Source organism: Schistocerca americana, chromosome 4, assembly GCF_021461395.2.
Source record: "Schistocerca americana isolate TAMUIC-IGC-003095 chromosome 4, iqSchAmer2.1, whole genome shotgun sequence".
NCBI lineage: Eukaryota > Metazoa > Arthropoda > Insecta > Orthoptera > Acrididae > Schistocerca > Schistocerca americana.
This window is the reverse complement of record NC_060122.1, coordinates 398,323,526-398,346,117: the sequence shown is the minus strand read 5'-3', so window position 1 is coordinate 398,346,117 and position 22,592 is coordinate 398,323,526.

Here is a 22,592-nt window from a genome sequence, read left to right as displayed (position 1 = left end):
ATTGATCACTGAAAAGGGCCTGCTATGCTCCCAGCAGTGGCAGGTCTTGAGATAAGCAGCGATAGCTTCTTACAGCTCAGACTCCATAATAATCTGCAACCTCAAAAAAGTGAAGTGCATCAACAAACGGTGTCTCAGAAGATAGCATTGCACTATAAATATCATCTTTGAAAGCTACGTATCTGTATGTAAATTAGTATTGATTTATCACATCTTTTATATTTTTTCATTAGGCAAATGTTTGTAAAAACATCGTATTCTCCGCAACTACACAGCAAATGTGGGATGAGTACCTCACATATTGTCATACTTGTGTTGTTATTTAACGAAAAGTTTATTATTTTGCCAGTAACTTTATCTGAATATTAATTGCAAGTGCTATTAAAAAACTATGCTAATTTAAAAGTGGTTAGTTGCATGTGTCAGTGGCCACCATAATTGAAATGAAAAGAAGAAACTTCTGTCACGAAGGCACTAGTAATTGTTTAAAAATATGTAATGACAATCTGTTGTCATTTATCATGAGCACACTTGCACAAGAATTCTGACTTCTATATTTTTGAACCAATCATTACTTATATGTATTGTAAACGAATTGAGTGTAACCGAATGTATATGACATTGCTTTATTTAAATATAGTTGTAATATATTAGTTTAGTCTGGGAAATGATCATGTTGAATCAAATAATGTCTTTAGAATGATTTATTTTTGGTGACGACGGCCTTCAACCAATGGAAAGGCAGACAGTAGCTGAACACTATTAGAGTCAAATGGAGACTGGGACTTTTGGAGTAAAGAGCTCAAGGGGCAATTCTGGACACTTACGTTTGTACTGGAAGAAGACAGATTTGCCTGTAGTAAAGTGCATGATTTGGCCATCTAGCTGATTGATTTTGGGCAGTGAACGGCCGCTACCATACTTTAACTTCTGAAGGGACGTTATATTTCGAGAGTTCTCAAAGTTCTCCAGCGAAGGACTCTAACTTTTGCCGTTTGATTACCGAAACTGAAGCAGACAGAATATGAATTACTGTTCTTTGCAGTACATGTGTTAAATGGTGATTCACCACGTTTAACTCTGAACTGTTTTGAGCTGGTGAATATTTCGCATATTGTGATTACTAAATGGACTTAGTTTTCGCTTATCTGTGATGACTATTTACTCTGGGGGATTTTAGTCTGGGAATTTTGCTACCATTCTCGTACTGATCTCAACACAACTTTACTCGATTTGATATTTTCTGTCTGTATTTTAAATGAATATCGTAGGGCCACATCCCATTTATTTCAGATGTCCTTTCTGGAATAAAACATTATTCAGCATAATTCTCATTCGTCTATAGCAAGTACAGACGTTAGAATAGAACCATGCTTATTAAATTATTCATTTTACTTTATTTTGTATTTCTGTGTATTTTCTTGACTCGCAATTTTAGCCAATGCATAGAGTATTTGACTGTAGGATCACAGCGACGGGTTATTATTTGGATTGAATTAGCTGCAGGGCACAAAAGCCGATGCGCGTGGCTCGACTGTGACTATATCGAGCTATTCCTTCTAAACAGGGCCGTATATAGACCAAGTACCAGAAGTACAAGCAACTGCAGGTAAAGACACAACTGGTTTGGTCATATGGTCTATTGTTTGTGAAGAGCAACTACTCAACAGAAACCGTTAGGAACCATCGTAATTGGGGGCTCGTCTGGGATATGAGTCTAGTCCCTTTAAAACTGCAATTGAAATTCTAACATTTTACACTATTGTGTGATACTCGTCCTAAATTTATTGCTTGTTAAATAGTTTGTATGGGGGCACTGAACATAACATTTTGGAGAATCGGTAGGAAACGCTTCGTGCGGGGAACTTCAAGAAAGAAAAAGAAGGCTATGCAGAGGCGTTGGTGAGTCGAATCTGCAGCGGCCAGCTGCAGCGGAGACCTCGACGGTGGAATAACTCCAATGGCGGCCACGGCAACGCGGACCACAGGCGGTGATTTGGAGTTCACCATCATCGACACTTCAGGCAGCAGCAGTACAGGAGGAGCCAGCATGACTGATAAGTCAAGTACGTAAGCCGATACTGTTAATATGTGTGAAACTGCAGCATCATTGTCAGTAATGGAACTTTCAGCAGTCACCCACATATGTTAGTGGGCCAGTTAGTCCTATATCTGAACGTGGTGATATCGATAGGGACGATATTAATGCGGGAGGTAGTCTGAAATCAGGGAAAGGAGATTTAGTTGCGAGTGATTCAGGGGTGTGGTTTAGGAAAATTCTGACAAGTTTGAATTCTAAAATTGGGGTACTAAGTCCTAAGATGGGTTCAATAACAACAGAGATAGGTTCAGTTGAGATAAGTGTAACAGAAAGTGTTGAGGTGAAGGAAATTAAATATGATAGAGAAGGGATGACAGACCCAAAATTAGAAGTTATGAGGACAGATGCAAGCAAAATTTCTGAAGAAGTTGGTCTGGTTAACGACAGAGTCGACACCGTGGAAAAAGATTTTGGGGACAAGTCGGAAATGACACATTATTAGCTGAGTGGCGATGTAAAGAATTGTGTGCTGAGGCACAATACGCTTGAGGAAGTGACCACTAAATCGGTTTACAATTTGCTTGGTAGAGTGGTATAGTCTGATAAAGAGATGGTGAAAAGGAGACAACAGTTGTAATCAGAGATTAAGAACAAAGTATTGCAGCGGGAACAGCAGATTAAAGAAGTACGTGCACAATTAAATGCTTTAGATGCAAATCAGGCTGCTACTATGATGGGTTTCCATAGAGTAATTCACGGACGACAAAGTGTTTTGAAGATGATGGGAAATACTATCCAGTTGATTTTCTGCTGCGTGCAGAGGTAGATTTGTGAAAGGAATGTCGGCAGAGACAAAAATTTTGTTAGTTGAACGACATCTTGAAGGCAATGCACAATCATGGACAAATTTAATGAGTGCTTCATTTACTACCCAAGAAGTGTTTGAGAGCTGTTTCCTGACGAAATTCTGGAGTGAAGCGAAACAAACACGACTTCAGAATGAGTTCCTAAACGGACCAACTTTCAAACACGGAAGTGGATCGATGGGGGATTTTTGTGAGAGTGAAGTGGCTGAGTTGACGCATAAAAAACGTCTGATGGAAGTGTTGGAGATTACGACGTTCAACAGACGAAACATTTATAAAGGGATCTTGTCCACAGCTCGACAAATTCCATCGATGAATTTTTAGATTTCATCGAGAAACTTGACCAGGCGTTGAAAATATTTTGAACAGAAGACAGGGAAAAGTGTACCAGTATGCGAACAACCGTGATATCCACCATAATTATAATCATAACAGATATATGGAAACTGGACCTTTCGCAAAGGAAATCAAAACTGAGAACGGAGATTTGAGAGACAGGACTTCATGAAAGACAGCACCAGAAAAAGGTGTCGGGAAACTAGAAATCTCCGCGTCTCAGGTCTGGAGGTGGCGCAATGAAGTGGCTCTGAAAATGAAGCGTTATTTTAAAACTTCTATGTGTTTGGAAAATTCGGCGAAAAAGCCACCAGTGTTGCAGACGGAGGTTATAAGAAATAAAAATAAAATGGGGAATAATTTTAAGCAGCGCTACCATAAAGAGTGCGCAAGAACTATTGTAAAATGTGGTGAAAGATTCGGTAATGATGATATGAGGCTGGAGAATTTAGATGGTGAAAGGGAAGTGAATGATGGAATGAATGTATGTTTGTTGAGAGAGTCAATGATCAAAAGAGGTGGATTTGAATTTGGTGGAGGTGGAATTTATGACGAATTCGTATGAGGTACTAGTCCATAGCAACAATTATAGAAATGTAGGTGAAAGCAATGAAGATGATAATGTATCGCAGAAATTAGATGAAACAATCGGTGAAGGCGGCGGAGTAGCAGTAGTCTCGTCAGCTGCAGATGAATTTTTGTGATATATCGACGGAAGTATGTGGAGGTATTCGTGAAGGCGGCGTAGCAATTGTCCCATCAGCAGGAGGCGAATTTTGTTATATATCGACTGATGTTGGTAATTTTTTTGTTAAAGGGATGCAAAGGTGATGTTTTAGACGCAGAAGTTGTGAAAGTTGAGGCTACTGATTCAGATATCTTGGAGGAAGGATTCTGTGCATTTATTTCTGTTGACGGAAGTGAACCAATGACTCATAATCAAAGCATGAATTATAAGTGATTGTGGAACAAAGAATCTGAAAGTAATGTGTCAGGTAATGGATCAGAATAAAAGTGTCTGAGAAATATGAGAGGGGAGGAAATGGTTCCGAATTTGGCGGAATTGGAGGTACAGTGAATTCTGATGTGGATCGATGCAGTAACGGCAATTTGAATGGTGTATCGGAGGAGGTTGACGGAGTCATTGGTAGTGATTTCTATAATGTATCGACAGGTGTAGTGAACGTTTTAAGTAATGAATCTTATGCGTTATCGGCGGATGTTAACGGAGTTAATTCTGATAAAGTTTGTATAGATTCAGCAGAAATGAGTAACGTTTTGTGGAAGGGAGAAGAAGTTATAAGTTTTGTCATTAGTTGTGATAATGTTGCAGCTACTGATGTCATTACTTCAGAAGAAGGGGACAGTATATCTGATTCTTACGTGAGAAGGATAAGACGAAAGATTTTGAGGGTGATTTTAAAGCTATGGATGGTATAGTGGTGAATCGGGACAATATAAATTGGATAATCGGGAAGGAATTTGTTTAGGACTAAATGGTACGGCAAGGAAGAAAGTGACTGCTCTATAAACGACTGGAGATGGTATGGAAAAATATTGGAGTCATTACTGCATCACTATTGGGGACAGGAGAAATATCAAGTAGCAAGAGATCGTGAAGAGAGGAAAGACGAAACTGGGTTGAAGGAAGTGTTTAATGATATTTTTTATGGCGATAAAAAAAAAAAGGTACACTGCTAGGTTCCAGTAGTAATGGGTCGGCCATATCAGAGCAAATTACGAACAGCGAATAGAATAGTGTTAAGATTAAGACTGCAGTTAATGGGCTATGTAAACCCACATCAAATGAAATGCATTTAGAGTGTAGTGATTACTTAGAATGAGATGTTTTATAGTGAATGGTTTAGTTAAAATGTCCTGCTGGGTACGAATTTCCTGTGTAAATATAAAAGTTCATTGAATTATGTTGAGAAATACCTTGAATTTGAAATAGAGGGTAAGAGAGGGGAAGTACTCCGTCGTCATGCCAAGAGTGGCCTACCGGGACCATCCGACCGCCGTGTCATCCTCAGTGGAGGATGTGGATAGCAGGGGCGTGGGGTCAGCACACTGCTCTCCCTGTCGCTATGATAGTATTCTTGACCGAAGCCGCTACCATTCGGTCGAGTAGCTCCTCAATTGGCATCACGAGGCTGAGTGCACCCCAAAAAATGGCAACAGCGCATGGCGGCCTGCATGGTCACCCATCCAAGTGCCGACCATGCCCGACAGCGCTTAACTTCGGTGATCTCACGGGAACCGGTGTATCCACAGCGGCAAGGCAAGAGAGGGGAAGTAAAATTAATAAATCTGAACTGGAGACAATGAATTGCTCATACAGTAATTGCTAAAGGTTGGGACAGTTGTACTTCTATGTATGACCGAATATAAGAATCTACTGAAGCGATTGAGGATATTTGGAACGAGGAAAAGGAGGAATTCTATAATTTGTTGTGTCGGTATGAGGATATTTCCTCAGACAACCCTGCTGGGGTGGCGAACTTTCAATATTCAGTTAAGGTGAGGCCACACGACCTCTTCAGAGCAAAACCATATGTGACTGTTATTGCTGACCGGGAGGCAGTGCGGGCTAGATTAAAACAGATGTTAGAATGAGACATTGTGGAATAATGGACTGGTGATCCTGCAATCCGATTTTAATTGTTAAAAAGAAGGATCGTTAGAATAACTGTAGTCGCTCGCAGTTCGAATAAGGTTACAGTAAGAGAACTAGATCAGCCAGGCAACATGCAAAATCTCTTATAGAATTTTCGCAATATAAAACTGATGTCGAGTGCCGATTTGGCCTCTGGCTTTTGGCAGATTCTGTTCACTGAAGGGAGCAGGCGTGACACTGCTTTCCTATTCGAAGGGCGAAGTTATAGCTTCAAAATGGTGCCATTCGGATTAACAATATCTTTTGCGGTTTGCGTGGGAGCACTAAGTAGCCTATTGGAAGATTGATTAATGAGCAAACTTGTTGTCTATGTGGGCATTGTTTTGATTGCCACGGAATCTTGGCGCGAACATTGCTAGTTGTTGGAGGAAGTGTTCTTGGCTTTAAGAAAGGGAGGAATGATGTGAAATCTCTCTAAGTGTGAATTTGTTAGAGCGTAAGACATGGATGTTTGAGAAGTAATTCTTAGCCACAAAGAACAACTTATGCAATAGCAAAATGTTATATCTACATCTATATCTACATACGAACTCCGCAAGCCACCGCGCTGTGCGTGGCGGGGGTTATGCTGTGCGACTGCCGGCCGGTATGGACGAGCGGTTCTAGGCGCTTCAGTGCGGAATCGCGCGACCGCTACTGTCGCAGGTTCGAATCCTGCCTCGGGCATGGATGTGTGTGATGTCCTTAGGTGAGTTAGGTTTAAGCAGTTCTAAGTTCAACGGGACTGATGATCTCAGATGTTAAGTCCCTTAGTGCTCAGAGCCATTTGAACCATTTTTTGCTGTACGACTACCAGTCTTTTCCTTTCCTGTTCCATTCGCAGGTAGAGCGAGAGGAAAACGACTATCTATATGCCTCCGTATGAGCCTGATTTCTCGTATCTTATCTTCGTGGTCCCTAAGCGAAATGTATTTTGGCGGCAGTTTGATCGTGTAAAGCTGTAAATCGCTTTGAAGACATCCATGGCTGTGTAGTTGGAGGTCTGATAGATTCAGATTCTTGAGGCAGTCATTGGCACGTATCCCAAACGACTTGGTCGTATGGGGCCAGTTCCTGAACAGCCAGCCGGCCACTGTGGCCGAGCGGTTCTAGGCGCTTCAGTCCGGAACTGCGCTGCTGCTACAGTCGCGGGTTCGAATCCTGCCTCGGGCATGGATATGTGTGATGTCTTTAGGTCAGTTAGGTTTAAGTGGTTCTAAGTCTAGGGGACTGATGACCTCAGATGTTAAGTCCCGTAATGCTTAGAGCCATTTGAACCATTTGAACCTGAAAAGCCCTTCAAAGATTATTGGACCACTGCACTAAATGCCAATGACTGAGGTGACGCTGAGATTTTCAGTGCCAGATCCAGAGTAGTGGTTCACCAGCCTCTGCACACAGACTCTGAACCGGACTGCTCCCAAGACTCCAGTCGATATCCGAATGCCCTCATGGTGATAGCGGCTCAAGTGACATCGGGATTCGAGCAGCCAGACCAAACGTTCAAGTGTCTTGCCCATACAACTAGTAACGGCTATATTGCAGTAACCGTTAGGCGCGCTACAGTACTTGTTTGATTTCCTTCCAAGTCATAGGCTACTATCCATCAAACCAGATCTCATTGAAACAAGAGAGGAGCTGTACTTTTGCTTCAGGCCACAGATTACGAAGCATGGTATAATGGATCTCATCAGATCCTGGAACAGTGTCTCCAGCTGCAGACAGAGCTGATTCCAGTTTCCACATGGAGAACGGAAGGTTGTAGACTTCCTCATTATGTAAGAAGAAATGGAGCTTCCTCATCTCCGCAGTCCTATGGAACACCAGAAAAGCGGGAGCTTATCTCGATGACGTAGTGATTGTAAATAAGCGTTCAATTAAAACCTGAGCGTGTCCACAAGGATCCCATTATTTGACAAGACCATAAGGGGATGTGTCTACCCTTGCCTGAAAGTCGCCTTAACTTGTGCAGTGGAAGTGGATTGATTAATGGAAGTCGTGAATTCCTTCCAGGAAGCTCTCTTCCGTTCTTTTATCACTCGTCTCGCATGTGCTCTCGCAGATCTGAGGGCATGAAGGTTTTCTGTAGTTGGATGGTGTTTGAAGTTCAGCAGAGCTGTTCGTCTTGCCCTGATTTCCAGCCGACCTTCATCATTCCACCAAGGTAAAGGCCATCGTCTGAGGTGGTTACTAAAATAGGGGATGGTCTCTGTGGCACTTGAATCTCACAAGTGATATGGGCCATCGTCATCCTGTGCACAATCCTTCGGCACAAAAATAGGCTGTCGACTGTACTGCAAGCAATTTGCCCTTTGTGTCATCCATCTTTGTAGTCTCCTGTCAGCCACCGCCCAAGCCGACAGACGAATCCACCCTGGGAAGTGATCATTAGAATGTAAATCTGTAGCCACTTCCCACTGAACTGAGTCTGCAATAGTTGGCGAATAAAAACAAAGGTCAATGGCTGAAAAAGACTTTGAAGCTGTGGAAAAGTGTGTCATTTGACCCGAGTGCACAAGGCAGATATTCTCAGAATGGAAGAGTCGCTCGATCATCTGACCCCTAGAGCAAGTGGTAGCCGAGCCCCACAAAAGCACATTGTAAGCATTGAGGTCTCCTCTCCTCCCCCCCCCCCCCCCTCCCTCCAAGGAGGAATTAGCATGGGAGTGCCCAGAAGAGTTCTGACAGTGCCTCTACACCCAAAGCATCACTAGGTGGAACATATAAAGCACACACTGTCATGTTAAAGGGTGTTAGAACTTTTCATGGTAATTGCTTGTATGTTTGTGGTCGAGGGGTAGTGTCTTTGTAACCAAAACATCAAAGGTCCCGGGTTCGAATCCTGCCACCGCCTAAATTTCGATTAATAAACAGCGAAGACGTCCGCCATAAGAAGTCACCCTCATTCTGCCAATGGCCTTGTCAGAGAGGTCGGAGGAGCGGTCACAGGTTCCTGGCACTACCTTGTCCTTGGTGTGGGAAACTGCCTCTAAAGGCGGAAGAATCAGCAATGATCAACGGCATGAGGACGCAGAAGGCAATGAAAACCACCACATTAGAGACACATGATGTGTATCCACAGGACATGTGGCCTGTAACTGAAAGAGGGGTATGATGATCTCTCCATTGGCAAAAGATTCTGGAATAGTCCCCCATTCGGATCTCCGGAAGAGGAGTGCCAAGGGGGAGGTTACCATGAGAAAAAGATTGAATAATCTACGAAAGGATATCGCTCCACGAGTCGGGGGTGTGGAATGTCAGAAGCTTGAACGTGGTAGGGAAGCTAGAAAATCTGAAGAGAGAAATGCAAAGGCTCAATTTACTTATAGTAGTGGTCAGTGAGGTGAAATGACTAGGATTTCTGGTCAGATGAGTATCAGGTAATATCAACAGCAGCAGAAAATGGTATAACGGGAGTAGGATTCGTTATGAATAGGAAGGTAGGGCACAGAGTATGTTACTGTCAACAGTCCAGTGATAGGGTTGTTCTAATCAGAATCGACAGCAAATCAACACCGACAACGATGGTTCAGGTATACATCCTACATCGCAAGCTGAAGATGGAGAGGCAGAAAAAAATATGAGGATATTGAAAGGTTAATACAGTACTTTAAAGGGGGATGTAAATCTAATAGTCATGGAGGCCTGGAATGCAGTTGCAGGGAAAGGAGTAGAAGTAAAACGTTGCAGGAGAATATGGGCTTGGGACAAGGAATGAGAGGGGAGAAAGACTAATTGAGTTCTGTAATAAATTTCAGGTAGCAATGGCGAATAGTCATTTCAAGAATCACAAGGGGAGGAGGTGTTATTGGAAAAGACCAAGTGATACGGGAAGATTTCAGTTAGATTACATCATGGTCAGACACAGATTCCAGAACCAGGTGCTGGATTGTAAGGAGTACCCAGTAGCAGATATAGATTCAGACCACAATGCAGTAGTGATGAAGAGTAGGCTGAAGTTCAAGAGATTAGCAGGGAAGCATCACTACGCAAAGGAGTGGGATATGGCAGGACGAAGTACTAAGAAATGATGAGATGCGCTCGAAGTTCCCTAAGGCTATAGACGCCGCGGTAACGAATAGCTCAGTAGACGGTACAGTCGAAGCGGAATGGACATCTCGAAAAAGAGCAATCATAGATTTTGGAAAGAAAAACATAGGTGGAAAGTAGGAAACTAAGAAGAAAGCACGGGTAACAGAAGAAATACTTCAGCTGATCGGCGAAAGAAGGAAGTACAAAAATGTACAGGGAAATTCAGGAATACAGAAGTACAAGTTGCTGAGGAATGAAATAAATAGGAAGTGTAGGGAAGCTAAGACGAGATGACAACATGAAAAATACCAAGAAATCGAAAACGAAATGATTATCGGAAGGATTGACTCAGCAATTAAAAGAATGCAGTGGAGAGAGCGGATAGGTGGAAAGAGTACATTGGAGGCCGCTATGAGGGGCAAGATTCGTCGATTAGAAGAAGAAACAGAAGTCGGTTTTGAAGAGTTAGGATATCCAGTGTTAGATTCAGAATTTAAGAGAGTTTTGGAGGACTTAACATCAAACAAGGCAGAGGGGATAGATAACATTCCTCGGAATTTGTAAAATTCACGTTGGTGTTTAGAATGCATGAGCCTGGTGATATACCATCCGACATTCGGAAAAGTGTCATCCACACAATTCCGAAGACTGCATGAGCTGACAAGTGCGAGAAGTATCCCACAATCAGGTTAACAGCTCATGCCTCCAAGTTACTGATAAGAATAATATAAAGAAGAATGAAAAAGAAACTCGAGGATGTGCTAGATGACGATCAGTTTGGATTTGGGAAAGGTAAAGGCACAAGAAGAGGCTATTCTGACGTTGCTGTTAATAGTGGAAGCCAGACACAGTCATAGGATTTGTCGACTTGGAAAAAGTGTTCGACAGTGTAAAATGGTGCAAGATGTTCGCAATTCTGAGAAAAATAGGGGTAAGCTATAGGGAGAGACGAGTAATTTACAATATATACGAGAACTAAGAGGGAATAATAAGACTGGACGACCCAGATCGAAGTGCTCGGATTAAAAAGTTTATAAGACAGGGATACAGTCTTTCGCCACTGCTGTTCAGCTCGTACATCGAAGAAGCAATGAGGGAAATAAAGGAAAGGTTCAGGAGTGAAATTAAAATTTAAGGTGAAAGAACATCAATGATACGATTCGGTGATGAAGTTGCTATCCTGAGTGAAAACTGTTGTATATAATGAACAGTCGAATGAGTACAGAATATGGATTGAGAGTGAATCGAAGAAAAACGAAAGTAATAAGACGTAGTAGAAATGAGAACAGCGAGAAACTTACCATCAGGATTGATTGTCCCGAAGTAGATGAAGTTAAGGAATTCTGCTACCTGGGCAGCAAAATAATTAATGACGGCTGGAGCAATGACGACATGAAAAGCAGACTATTACTGGAAGAAAGGGCATTCCTGGCCAAGAGAAGTCTACTAGTATAAACATAGGCATTAATTTGAGGAAGAAATTTCTGAGAATGTACGTTTGGAGCATGTCATTGTATGGTAGTGAAACGTTGACTGTGGGAAAACCGGAACAGAAGAGAATCGAAGAATTTGAGATGTGGAGTTACGGACGAATGATGAAAATTAGGTGAACTGATAAGGAAAGGAATGAAGAGGTTCTGTACAGAATCTGAGAGGAACGGAATATGTGGGAAATACTGACAGGGAGAAGGTACAGGGTGATAGGACTTCTATCCATACATCAGGGAATCTCTTCCATGGTACTAGAGGGAGCTGTAGAGGGCAAAAACTGTAGAGGTAGACAGAGGGTGGAATACATCCAGCAAATAACTGAGGACGTAGGTTGCAAGTGCTACTCTGAGATGAAGATGTTGTCTCAGGAGAGGATTCGTGGTGGGCCGCATCAAACTAGTCAGAAGACTGATGACTTCAAAAGAAGGGAAAAAAGAAGGACAGGAGAGGACTGGCATCTGTCATCATTTAAAAAAAGGCACTCTACCTTTAGCCCTGTCTCTAGTAATATCGTCCTTCCTTTATGGGTGGTAACTCCATAATGCAGGTGTGTCTATGACATTAAGATGGATTCCTTGTAAAGAGATGCATAACCGTTTCTCCTGGACCAGGAGCTGTAATTCTTCCAAATGTGAGAGGTATACTTTTGAATGCCATTGCAACACAGAAGTCCCTGTGGGAACCATTGTTTAGGTATGGTTAGTCTTTCTCCCTTGGAGGTGGTGATTTATCTGGGAGGTCAAGGTGAACGTTAGCCAGTTCCTGGCTCTCTGGTTCCTCCGACTGGAAGTCCATATCATCAAGAGCATAGTCCCCAACTGAGAGGATGAGAGATCGCCGATCCGAAGGTTTAACTTGGAACTTCTTTTGAAAGACGGCTTTCCTTATTTATGGAAGGAGTTGGTTGCTTTGGTTGAGGCGACGACCTAGGAGGCATCTGATGGTGGCCAGTGATATATGGCTTAGGTCGTAAACCCATCGCTGACTGCTTCGGTATGATTTCTGTTTCAAGTGTAGCGTGCCCCCACAGGTTCACAGACAAGTGGGTGTACTCATACTTGAGTCTGTAGTCTGAGCATATGTGGAGGCATCACACTTGGGAGTTGGCGTCTTAAGGTCTGATGTAAAAGAAGTAGCAAAAACTGGAGGTTGCATAACTTTGAAAGCTTTTATCAGCTTCACCATAGGATATGCGTCCCTTGACTTTCAACTCCTGATTGTTTTTCCATGATGTTAACCTTACACGTTATGTTCCACCCTGGGTGTTCCCCAGAGCAGTTTACACATTTTGGAGGACATGTACAAGAATTTCCTGATTCGTGATCTGAGCCTCCAAAATTTCCATACGTAGCCCTCCCGTTATATCCCATAGTGGTATGGCCAAATCTTTGACATTTGAAGCATCGCATTGTGTTAGGAACGAACGGGCGAAGCTTAAGAAGGAAATAGCCTACAAGGATATGTTCAGATAATTCCGGAGTACTAAACGTTAGAACAAATGTTCCAGATTTTTCCAATTTGCCGTTGACTCCTCATATAGTTCTGCACTTCCTTAAGGTAATAGGTAACTAGTCCTTTACTGAAGTTTAGGATGTTATGCAACTCAGCCTCGACTGGGTAGTCACCTTAGGCTTTACATCTCAGGAGCTTAGATACTTGGTCTGAATTAGCAGTTTCAACAGGAAGTGTTCCATTAAGAAGTCGTCTGACACTTTTTAGGGACCCAGCAATACCTTCTAGTATCTTGTGAACATAGAAAGGGGAGACCTGTTCTCTCGGTTACAATGAAGGTTCAAATGGTTCGAATGGCTCTGAGCACTATGGGACTTAACATCTAAGGTCATCAGTCCCCTAGAACGTAGAACTACTTAAACCTAACTAACCTAAGGACATCGCACACATCCATGCCCGAGGCAGGATTCGAACCTGCGACCGTAGCGGTCACGCGGTTCCAGACTGTAGCGCCTTGAATCGCATGACAATGAAGGTGTTATGGCACACTAATGCCCTGCTGCTATGATTCTGAGACTTCTTTTCCAAAGGACTGGCCAAACAAGTCCTCTTTGATGAGTGGGTGTAGGTACTTATATTTCCTGACGGTACTCCCGTCTCGTCAGGAATAGTAGTTTGATGAGACTGTTCATAGGCGTCCCACGAGACGCTAGGAAATAACCGTCGATCCACGCAGAGCCCTGCATGCCTGAGTAAGTCTTCTACAACTGGGGGCGGCAGGTACCCCAGAAGTTTCCTGCCAGAAACTGTTTTGTCCCAACAGTTGTTCACTTCATCAGCACGTAGCACATCTTGAGGTTGAAGAATTTTTTATAGAGGTGTGTACCTTCCTCACTACCCCGGAGTTGAAGTCAAGCTCATGTTCTCCGAAACACAGAACATTCCACCGCTGTGCCGCGCAGTGGTCGCTGAAGCAAGCCTGGAGCCTACGGGTAACAGAGGACTGATGGCGCTTACCAGTGCCCAGCTCAGGAACCTGGGGTCGCCAAGCCGTATCCAGCAACCAAATACTGATCCCCGGGAGGACTCGCAGTCGAGGACAACATAACGGGTTCTATTACTTAAGAAGTCTTGGAGCTACACACATATTTAGGAGTCTATTCCGTATGGTCGTGTCTTCGTTAACAGTCTGCAGTGGGGTATCGTGTCGAATGCTTTTCGGAAATCTAGAGATATGGAACCTGCCTGTTGTCCTTCATACACAGTTCGCAGAATGTCATGCGCGAAGAGAGCAGACTGGGTTTCGCAAGAAAGATACTTTCCAAAGCCGTGCTGATTCGTGGACATGAGCTTTCCAGTCTCTACGAAATTTTTCTAACTCAGAATATGCTCTAGAATTCTGCAGAAAATGGATGTTAAGGATATTGACCTGTAATTTTGCGGGTCAGTTTTTTCACCTTTCTTATGTACAGAAGTCACCTGCGCATTTTTCGAGCCACTTGACACTTTGCGCTGGTGGAGAGATTCGCGACAAATGCGAAATAAGTAAGGGGCCAACGACGTAGAGTACTCTTTGTTAAACCGAATTGGGATTCAATCCGAACCTGGCGACTTATTTATTTTCAACTCTTTCTGTTGTTCCTCTACGCCAAGAATGCTTATTATTGCGTCATGCATATGGGACTCAGTGCGATGGTCAAACAACGGTACGTTTGTACTACTCTCCTGCATGAACGATTTATTAAACGTGGCATTTTAAACTTCGGACATCCTTTTTCTATCTTCTGCTGCCAAACTAGACGGTTTAACGAGTGACTCGATGGAAGCCTTTGACCCGCTTAATGATTTTACATAGTCCCAGAATTTTTTCAGGTTCTCTGCCACTTCCCTAGCCTAGGTGTGACGGTGGTAGCTGTTGTGTGCTTCGCGCACAAATCTTTTCACAGACGCACGAATCTCTACTAATCTTTGCCTATCGTCATTTGCGCACCCTCTTTTGAACCTATAGTGCAACAACCTTTGCTTCCTCAGAATTTTCTGAATTTCGTTATGAAACCATGGCGGGTCTTTCCCGTCCTTAATCCACTTACTAGGCACATACATGTCTAGAGCACGATTTACAATCTGTTTAAACTTTGCCCATAATTCCTCTATGTCCATCATTCTGGAACTAAAAGGTTGCAGTTCATTGTCTAAGTGAGATGCTAGACAACGAAGGCAATTATTTAGCTCCAGAATGATGGACTTAGAGGAATTATATACTACTCCGACATGTCGCTGTCATTTTGTCTAGCTACGAACAGATCAGATTGCGGTGTCGGATGTGAGGTGTTTCAGGAAAAGTTGGTAGGAGGAGAGATAGGACACAGGAATGTAGCTTTTTCCAGCCTTATGTTAAATAAACATGAGCACGGCCATAGTATTTTTGAAATAGAGTTACTCGCTTTTGTGTACGGGTTCAAAAAGTTTCGACTGTGTCTGGAAGGTGTAGAGGTGACAGTACTATTCGATCATAAAGCTCTTAGTTTTTTGTGGTATAGTAGGTTGCTAAACGATCGCGTTATGCACTGGGCAACGTTTTTGCAGCAATTCAACTGCAGCGTAAGATATATAAAAGGAACTGAAAACTTCACAGCTGCGCACTGTCACGACTACCTTTTGGGAAAAAGGATAGTGATGAGGAAGAATTAAACGAAGAGTTCTTACTCTTATACATGAAAGGAGTAGAAGGAGAAAGAGATTCGTACTGTCTGCGAGGACAAGCGCAAAATGACGACCATGAACCGAAAAATATGAAACCACATTTTGACTGCAATGGCTGCAAATTATGCCCCAATACTACGAAATTTATACGGCATTTTATTTCGTAGGAAAGACGAGAAAACGGAGTGGTGGAGGCTGTTCTTTCCGGAAAAGTATGTTGAGAGCTGATGGACATCGTCTACTTATGTCATGGTGAAAGTGGCGAATTAGTTTTTGTTGTACGGTAATGTGTAGTTATATTTACTTTTAGTTTGTCTGTGTGGTAATGTGAAGTTTAACTCTTGATTAGAGAAACAGTTAAATTCGTGTGTAAGTTTGTAAGTAGTCTGCCGGCCGGAGTGGCCGAGCGGTTCTAGGCGCTACAGTCTGGAACCGCGCGACCGCTACGGTTGCAAGTTCGAATCCTGCCTCCGGCATGGATGTGTGTGATGTCCTTAGGTTAGTTAGGTTTAAGTAGTTCTACGTTCTAGGGGACTGATGACCTCAGATGTTAAGTTCCATAGCGCTCAGAGCCATTTGATTTTTGAACACGGCTACGGTTTAGTGATGCTCCAGCCCCGTATCAGATGCCACCCCCAACTTGCAATACTCGGCGGTGAGCGGTTGCGGCCCTGTGATTTCTGCACCGCCTTCCGGCTTATACTTTGCAGGTAGCTCTACAGGATATATAGCCGGGGCACAAGTGTTTCCCGCCGACCTTTATGTCTTGCAGCAGTGAGTCGCTGCCGAAAGATAGACTGGTATTTGGCGGAATTGTTACTGTAGTCTACGCGACGGACTTGGTAGGCACTGCCATAATCACAAGACAGATTTAGGCTTATCGCAGGACAATCTTTTTGAAGTATGAAGAAGAAACTGGATAATTTTAAAGTTATTTTAGAGTGTCGTTAAATGTATCATTTCATAACAGATGTTTATATGGATAATCTGTAACGGTAGCTGTGAATATTCTGCGATATATTTGCACTGCGTGTTTGCAACCTGTGGTACCCCGTCAGCGGTCCCAGAGCAGTTCAGTAATGGTGTTTGTCCTTGGGGCTGTTAGACAGCGGTGTCTACAAAAACCCCAAAAATAGTGGAGCAGCCTCCAGCCGCAATTCAGTCGATACAGCAGCTATGTAAATATCTGACACAATGGACTGTTACAAATCAGTTTCTTCAAGGTCAGCTCTGTGCCAGATGCCCTGTAGCGGGCCATTTGCGGTACGTACGTCACGTGTTTATGATCTTTGGGTGAAGCTTAGATGAGGTTTTTCAGGATATTTGAAATTTTATGATTTTCTTTTTATGATCTGTACATAACTAGGGTGTCCCCCACAGGATAACACTTGCACCTTCCACACCAACAGCTCAGCTTTTCCCGCTAATTTTTGAGGGGTTTGGGGAAACCCTTGACACCACTATTTAGAGTGTCTTCTGGTGACAGTATGGCGAAAGAGTGGCCTCCCCCATCCATCCCCCCACCCCAACATACACGTACACACAAGTACTGTGAATTCTTCTTCTAACACGGTAACAATTAGGCATTCCCCAAATAAGGACTGTTATATAAATAGCCCGGCAGTTTCAAACTAGCAACTAGTCTCCGGCAGGTGGAGGAATGGGGAAAACCCATGACGTCACAAATTTGAAAATGGTGGTGGTACAGTGAACTAGGTCAGTCGCTCTGGGTTTGTGGAAGAGGTCATTGTGCCGCAGCCCCGTCTGTTTGGCTGCGTTATTAGTTCAGCATATTACTACTATCGGTATTCTGTTCACCACACAACGTAGCACCTAAGAATAATATTATCTGCCTGCCGGATCATTAGCAATCGCCCCTTGCTTTGTCAGACCCCTGGCGGTTACCGTAGGCAACGGGCTAGCCCTGCAGTAACCTTTCAGCGATCCCGACGTAGTGCAGGAACGATGTTTCTGCTCGGAGCTGTCAGTGGTCCTGGCACTCGTTGAAGTACAGTAACACTGTTTTCTAGCATCACGCAGAGGTTCGAGTCCTCCCTAGGGCTTCGGTGTGTGTTTGTCCGTAGGATAATGTAGGTTAAGTAGTGTGTAAGCTTAGGGACTGATGACCTTAGCAGTTAAGTCCCATAACATTTCACACACGTTTTTTTCCACTTGTGGTGCTTGTTAGGCTGGATGTTTAGACCTTTATTAGCAGTGTTTTTGGATCTTTATAGACGCTTTTTTTGCGACATGTTATTCCCGTCAATCTGCAGCTGTATAATTAGAGCAGGACACTACTGCGATCTGCAGTAGTGTAACTACCTGCAGTAGGTGTCGTATGTACCTGTGACTGTTTTTAACTACCGTTTTTTTGGCGATATGTATGTTAACCGTCAAAAAGGCCTCTTTCTTGAAATGTATCTAGCTCGATCGTCAGCAGTATAATTACGTGCTGTGACTATTTAGTGTTGATGTTGAAGCCAATTTTGTGGTGGTATTGCATGCACGATCGGAAGAAAAGCTACCTATTTGCCTATTTAATTACTTTTTAACATGTCTATAATTTCTTTCGAAATATTTTACAACACTTGTTCTTTCCGACAGCTTTTCGCGATAAATAAGGCGATCCATCCCTCGCAAATTGAATTTTATAAATAAAAATATATCTTCTGCAGCTTAATTGACATTACATTGATTTCAATTTCGTATCATGAGATCCTTCCAGCCCAACAGCTCAGCACAGACTGAGCGTTTTTGCCATTTTTTCATACATGAACGTCCGAAGGAATACTACATCGTAATTTGGAATAACACAGGCACTGCAAATATCGTATTTCGTAGACAGTATCCACACATGCCGTTGAATATAACTACACTAAAACGTCTTTGTACGATACATACTTCAAGACATACAACGTCATAAACAATGAGAAGCGTAAAAAACTGCCTCATCATGGATGAATTTTGGTTAATTTATTTTTACTACGAAGAAACTCTTAAAGTCGAGTCAAACTGAGGAAATTCCTGAAACCTGGTAGTGCTTTTGACAGATTTCAACTGTGAAGCGCAAATGACTATAAACGAAAATAGCAGCCACCTGTCAAGCTTTGAAGAGGCGCTGCCATACAGACGATTACAAAATCGCGTTGTAGACGCGCGAATCAGCTGCGCCCAGTGTACAGAAACTGTCCAGGGTCATGTTTCTAAATGTGGATATTGTACTTATACATTTGAAAATTGGTACGTTTATTTGTAGACTGTTTCATAATTTCAAACGCGTTTTTACAAGTGATGAAGTTATTTTGCTCTCTATTAGCCCAGATACTGAAACAATTGTCTTTGAACTTAATGACAACATCCACTAACTTTCGATGAACACAGAGTTTGCTGTACACGAGGGAGACAGATTCAAGTTCAGCAGAACCGTTCGCTTAGTAATCGGAAGTAATTCACTTCATGCAGAATTCGACGATCAGGTTATGTATCTTGAGGCAGTTACTTAAATTCAATTCAGGTGATGACTGACCAGTTGCCAATGACAACATGCTTCGGAATTTATCGAAAGAAAATCTTAAAAAACCATATCGTCAGAGCTCGGCAGAACATTCGAAGAAAGCTGTTAACTCTTCGCAAAAAAGAAGTTCAAACCAACCTAGAGAAGACATTTAGACCCATTTCACAGGCACTAAGAAAACTGATTTCCATTAACAAAGGACGATTTCCGAAACGAGAAAACAATAGCACTACTACTCGTGGTGCTGCTGCTGCATGTGATGGCAACATCAATATGTACGACTTTAAAGAGAAAAGTGAAAAGACGCCAAGTGCACATGTAGAAGAGGATGCACATGTGGACTGCTAGCTTCATATTTTAATAAACCAATAGACAGAACCCCTGAGACCATGTATGGCATCAGATTCGATCCGTCAGAAGGCGGATGGATGATTGGAAACACCACCTGACGTCGATGACAATGATTTAATGGTTCAAATGGCTCTCAGCACTATGGGACTTAACATCTGAGGTCATCAGTCCCCTAGAACTTAGAACTACTTAAACCTAACTAACCTAATGACATCACACACACATGCATGCCCGAGGCAGGATTCGAACCTGCGAGCGTAGCGGTCGCGCGGTTTCAGACTGGAGCGCCTAGAACCGCTCGGCCACACCGAAAATGATTTAATAATTCACATTGTAAGATATCCGGGAACTAGGATTTTATACAATTTACTGTTCAAAATCAGACCTAATAATTACACCGCCGGTGATCTTCTAAATTACGCTAAAATTCTCAAAGCAACCAGTGCCTTTAGACAGCATTACCTGTCCTTCAAGCCTGTAAATGCAAACAGAGGGTACAAGTATACACATATCATAAAGCTGTTGATTAGAATGCTTCAGTCTACAAAGCATCACACTGCTACTGCAGCAACAGCAGCAGGAGCAGGAGCAACCTCCCTGGCACCTTTTGCAGCAAAAGACGACGACGACGAAGAAGAAGATAACACTAGTAACAATGACGAAGATGATGAATACAGAAGTGACAAAGCAGCGAAAATCGAAAATGAAATACGTTCCAGAAAAGGAATGTAATACTCATCTGGAAAAGGAGAAGATAACGAAGAAGAAAAAATTGGCGTTAAAGACTGGAAGAGCTACTCCAATAAATCATGTATTGACTACAGTCACAGAAATAACTCAAATGAGCTTGTCGCTTGTTTAGTTTTCCTACCTGCTTCAAAAACAACCGGCAATAACTCGTATGACTATGAAAATACTTCAATACAGGAAGAACATAAAGAAGCTGCTATTATTGCTTAATATATGAAACTGAAGTAGTCTGCCAGTTCATCATTTCATGTATGTTTGCAGAAAGTTATATGTACAGCTACGCCTTTAATAAACATTTTATAGGCTTAAAATTCCTCGCTCTCATTAATTATTTGTTTGTTTTTCTTTCTCCTCTCGGTTAAAGAGACGCATCGAAGGATGTCCTTCATAAAAAACTACTGCAACATCTGGCGCATGCTAATATACATCTGTGTGTGTGGGGGGGGGGGGGGGGAGGGGGAGGGGGGGGGCGCTGGAAGGATGCCAGTCTGAGGTGTGACGTCACAGGTACGTGTATACGGGACGGTGCTAAGCTTAGGTGCGTATATATGGCTCGAAAATTGTGCCAAAACACCCATTAGTATACTTCTCCTGCGTCCATTGTGTAATTCATCCCATAAGAAGAGGGAGAGAGAAACTTAAATATAGAAAATTACTGTTGCAGTAGTCTTCCGAATCATGAAGTTGGGATGAGACACAGTGACCACTGCAGGAATCAAGTATGTAAATCAGAGTTAAATCAAGTAATGCCAATATATTACAGTTTTTACTGCGAACGGTCTGTTTTGTTTGATTCGTTTACCAGATGTGCTGGTAATCAGCTGCCGAACCGTAGCTGGCGAGCAGGTAATTTTGGTGACTGCGGACCGTGTTTGTATTAAACGTCATGCAACATATGATTTGGCTTTACGTGGAGTATTATAGATCGGACTTCGTGAAGTAAATTTAGACTGCAAAGGTTAGATTTTCCTGAGATGTGTAAATATGCACATAATGGCGTGTGGTTGGCTCTCAAATCGGCACGTCACCAAACTGATCTCCTTCCAGTATCAATTACACTGAAAAAAAATCCTATTAAAAAGGGTGAGTTCAATGCTTAGCAAATGAGACAAAGGTATAGATTACAATTACTATTATTATTATTATTATACAACTCCTTAAATGTTAGCACCAAGATACTTACATGCTAAGCTGCTATGAACAAGAAGGCTAACGAAGAAGTAGTAATGACAAAAGACAAGGGGGAAATCGTGCCTCTCTTATTTATAAAAGAATGTCGTAATTCACATTAATGATTATTGTAGAAACATAATAGCAATAGCTGTATTTTACATCGAAATAGTTATTTACAGTTGCACCTGAAATATCACAATGTCAGTGCTTTATACGTCCAGTTACACTGGTTGCGGCCAGACATGTTATGTGACTATTTCACGCTACGGCCACTTCGACTACCAATTGCACTTATACTCCAGTATCTCGCCTCAGAGATTAAATACCTGACATCTCATCATAATCGTAAAAAGGTCTCATTTATCTAGTATCCTAGGTACGCCCACCCATAAAACAGTAAAATTAATCAACAGCTTCTCTGTTGCTGCTGTCTGCCTCTGGAGCAAGCTGCCTTGCATTCCGCAGACAGTTCAATCCCATGTTTTTAAGAAACAGCTGAAGTACCTCATAACGTCTCCCCAAGAATTTTAACGTATACCGCCAGTTTCCCGCTACCAGACAGTAAAGCAAATCCTACTACCTTCTTCCAGGTAGGATTCTTTCTCGACTCGTTTCTCAATTACTTTCTTTTTCTCCATATTGATTAACAGTGTTTTAACCATTCCCCTTTCTCTCCTTCTCCCACAGCTTCTGAATTGTTCATTTCTCCTAACTGAAGTCATAGCGGCAATAATCAGATAAGTCACATTTACATACTTCCAAATAAAACAAAAAATGTCCAGATGTACAAAAACTTTATTAATAGATCTTGTCTTTTTCCTACCTTTATTTAGACCACAAATAAACCGCAATAACTCATTACATAACGAAAGACATAATTATTATTTATTGAATTTGAAAAACGGACTTCTCCCTCCCTTGCACCAAATAACTGGTTTTTGAATATGATGCCAAAAAATAAATAAGTAACTAAGGAAACGACAACTATTACCAGTTTACAAGTTACCGATAGTGATGAGGATTTGGAGAAAAAAGAATACACTGATGGAAGTCATAGCTGTGGAAGGTTAATGGTAAGAACAGTTTACTTCTCTTTTGATGAACTTGATGTAAGTAGTGGAACAAAGGGGATACTAGCATAAATAATTTATTCAAAATGGCGACTAGGTTTTCCCTGCCCCCCCCCCCCCCAATGATGTCACAACCCCATGTAACCCCTGGAAATGG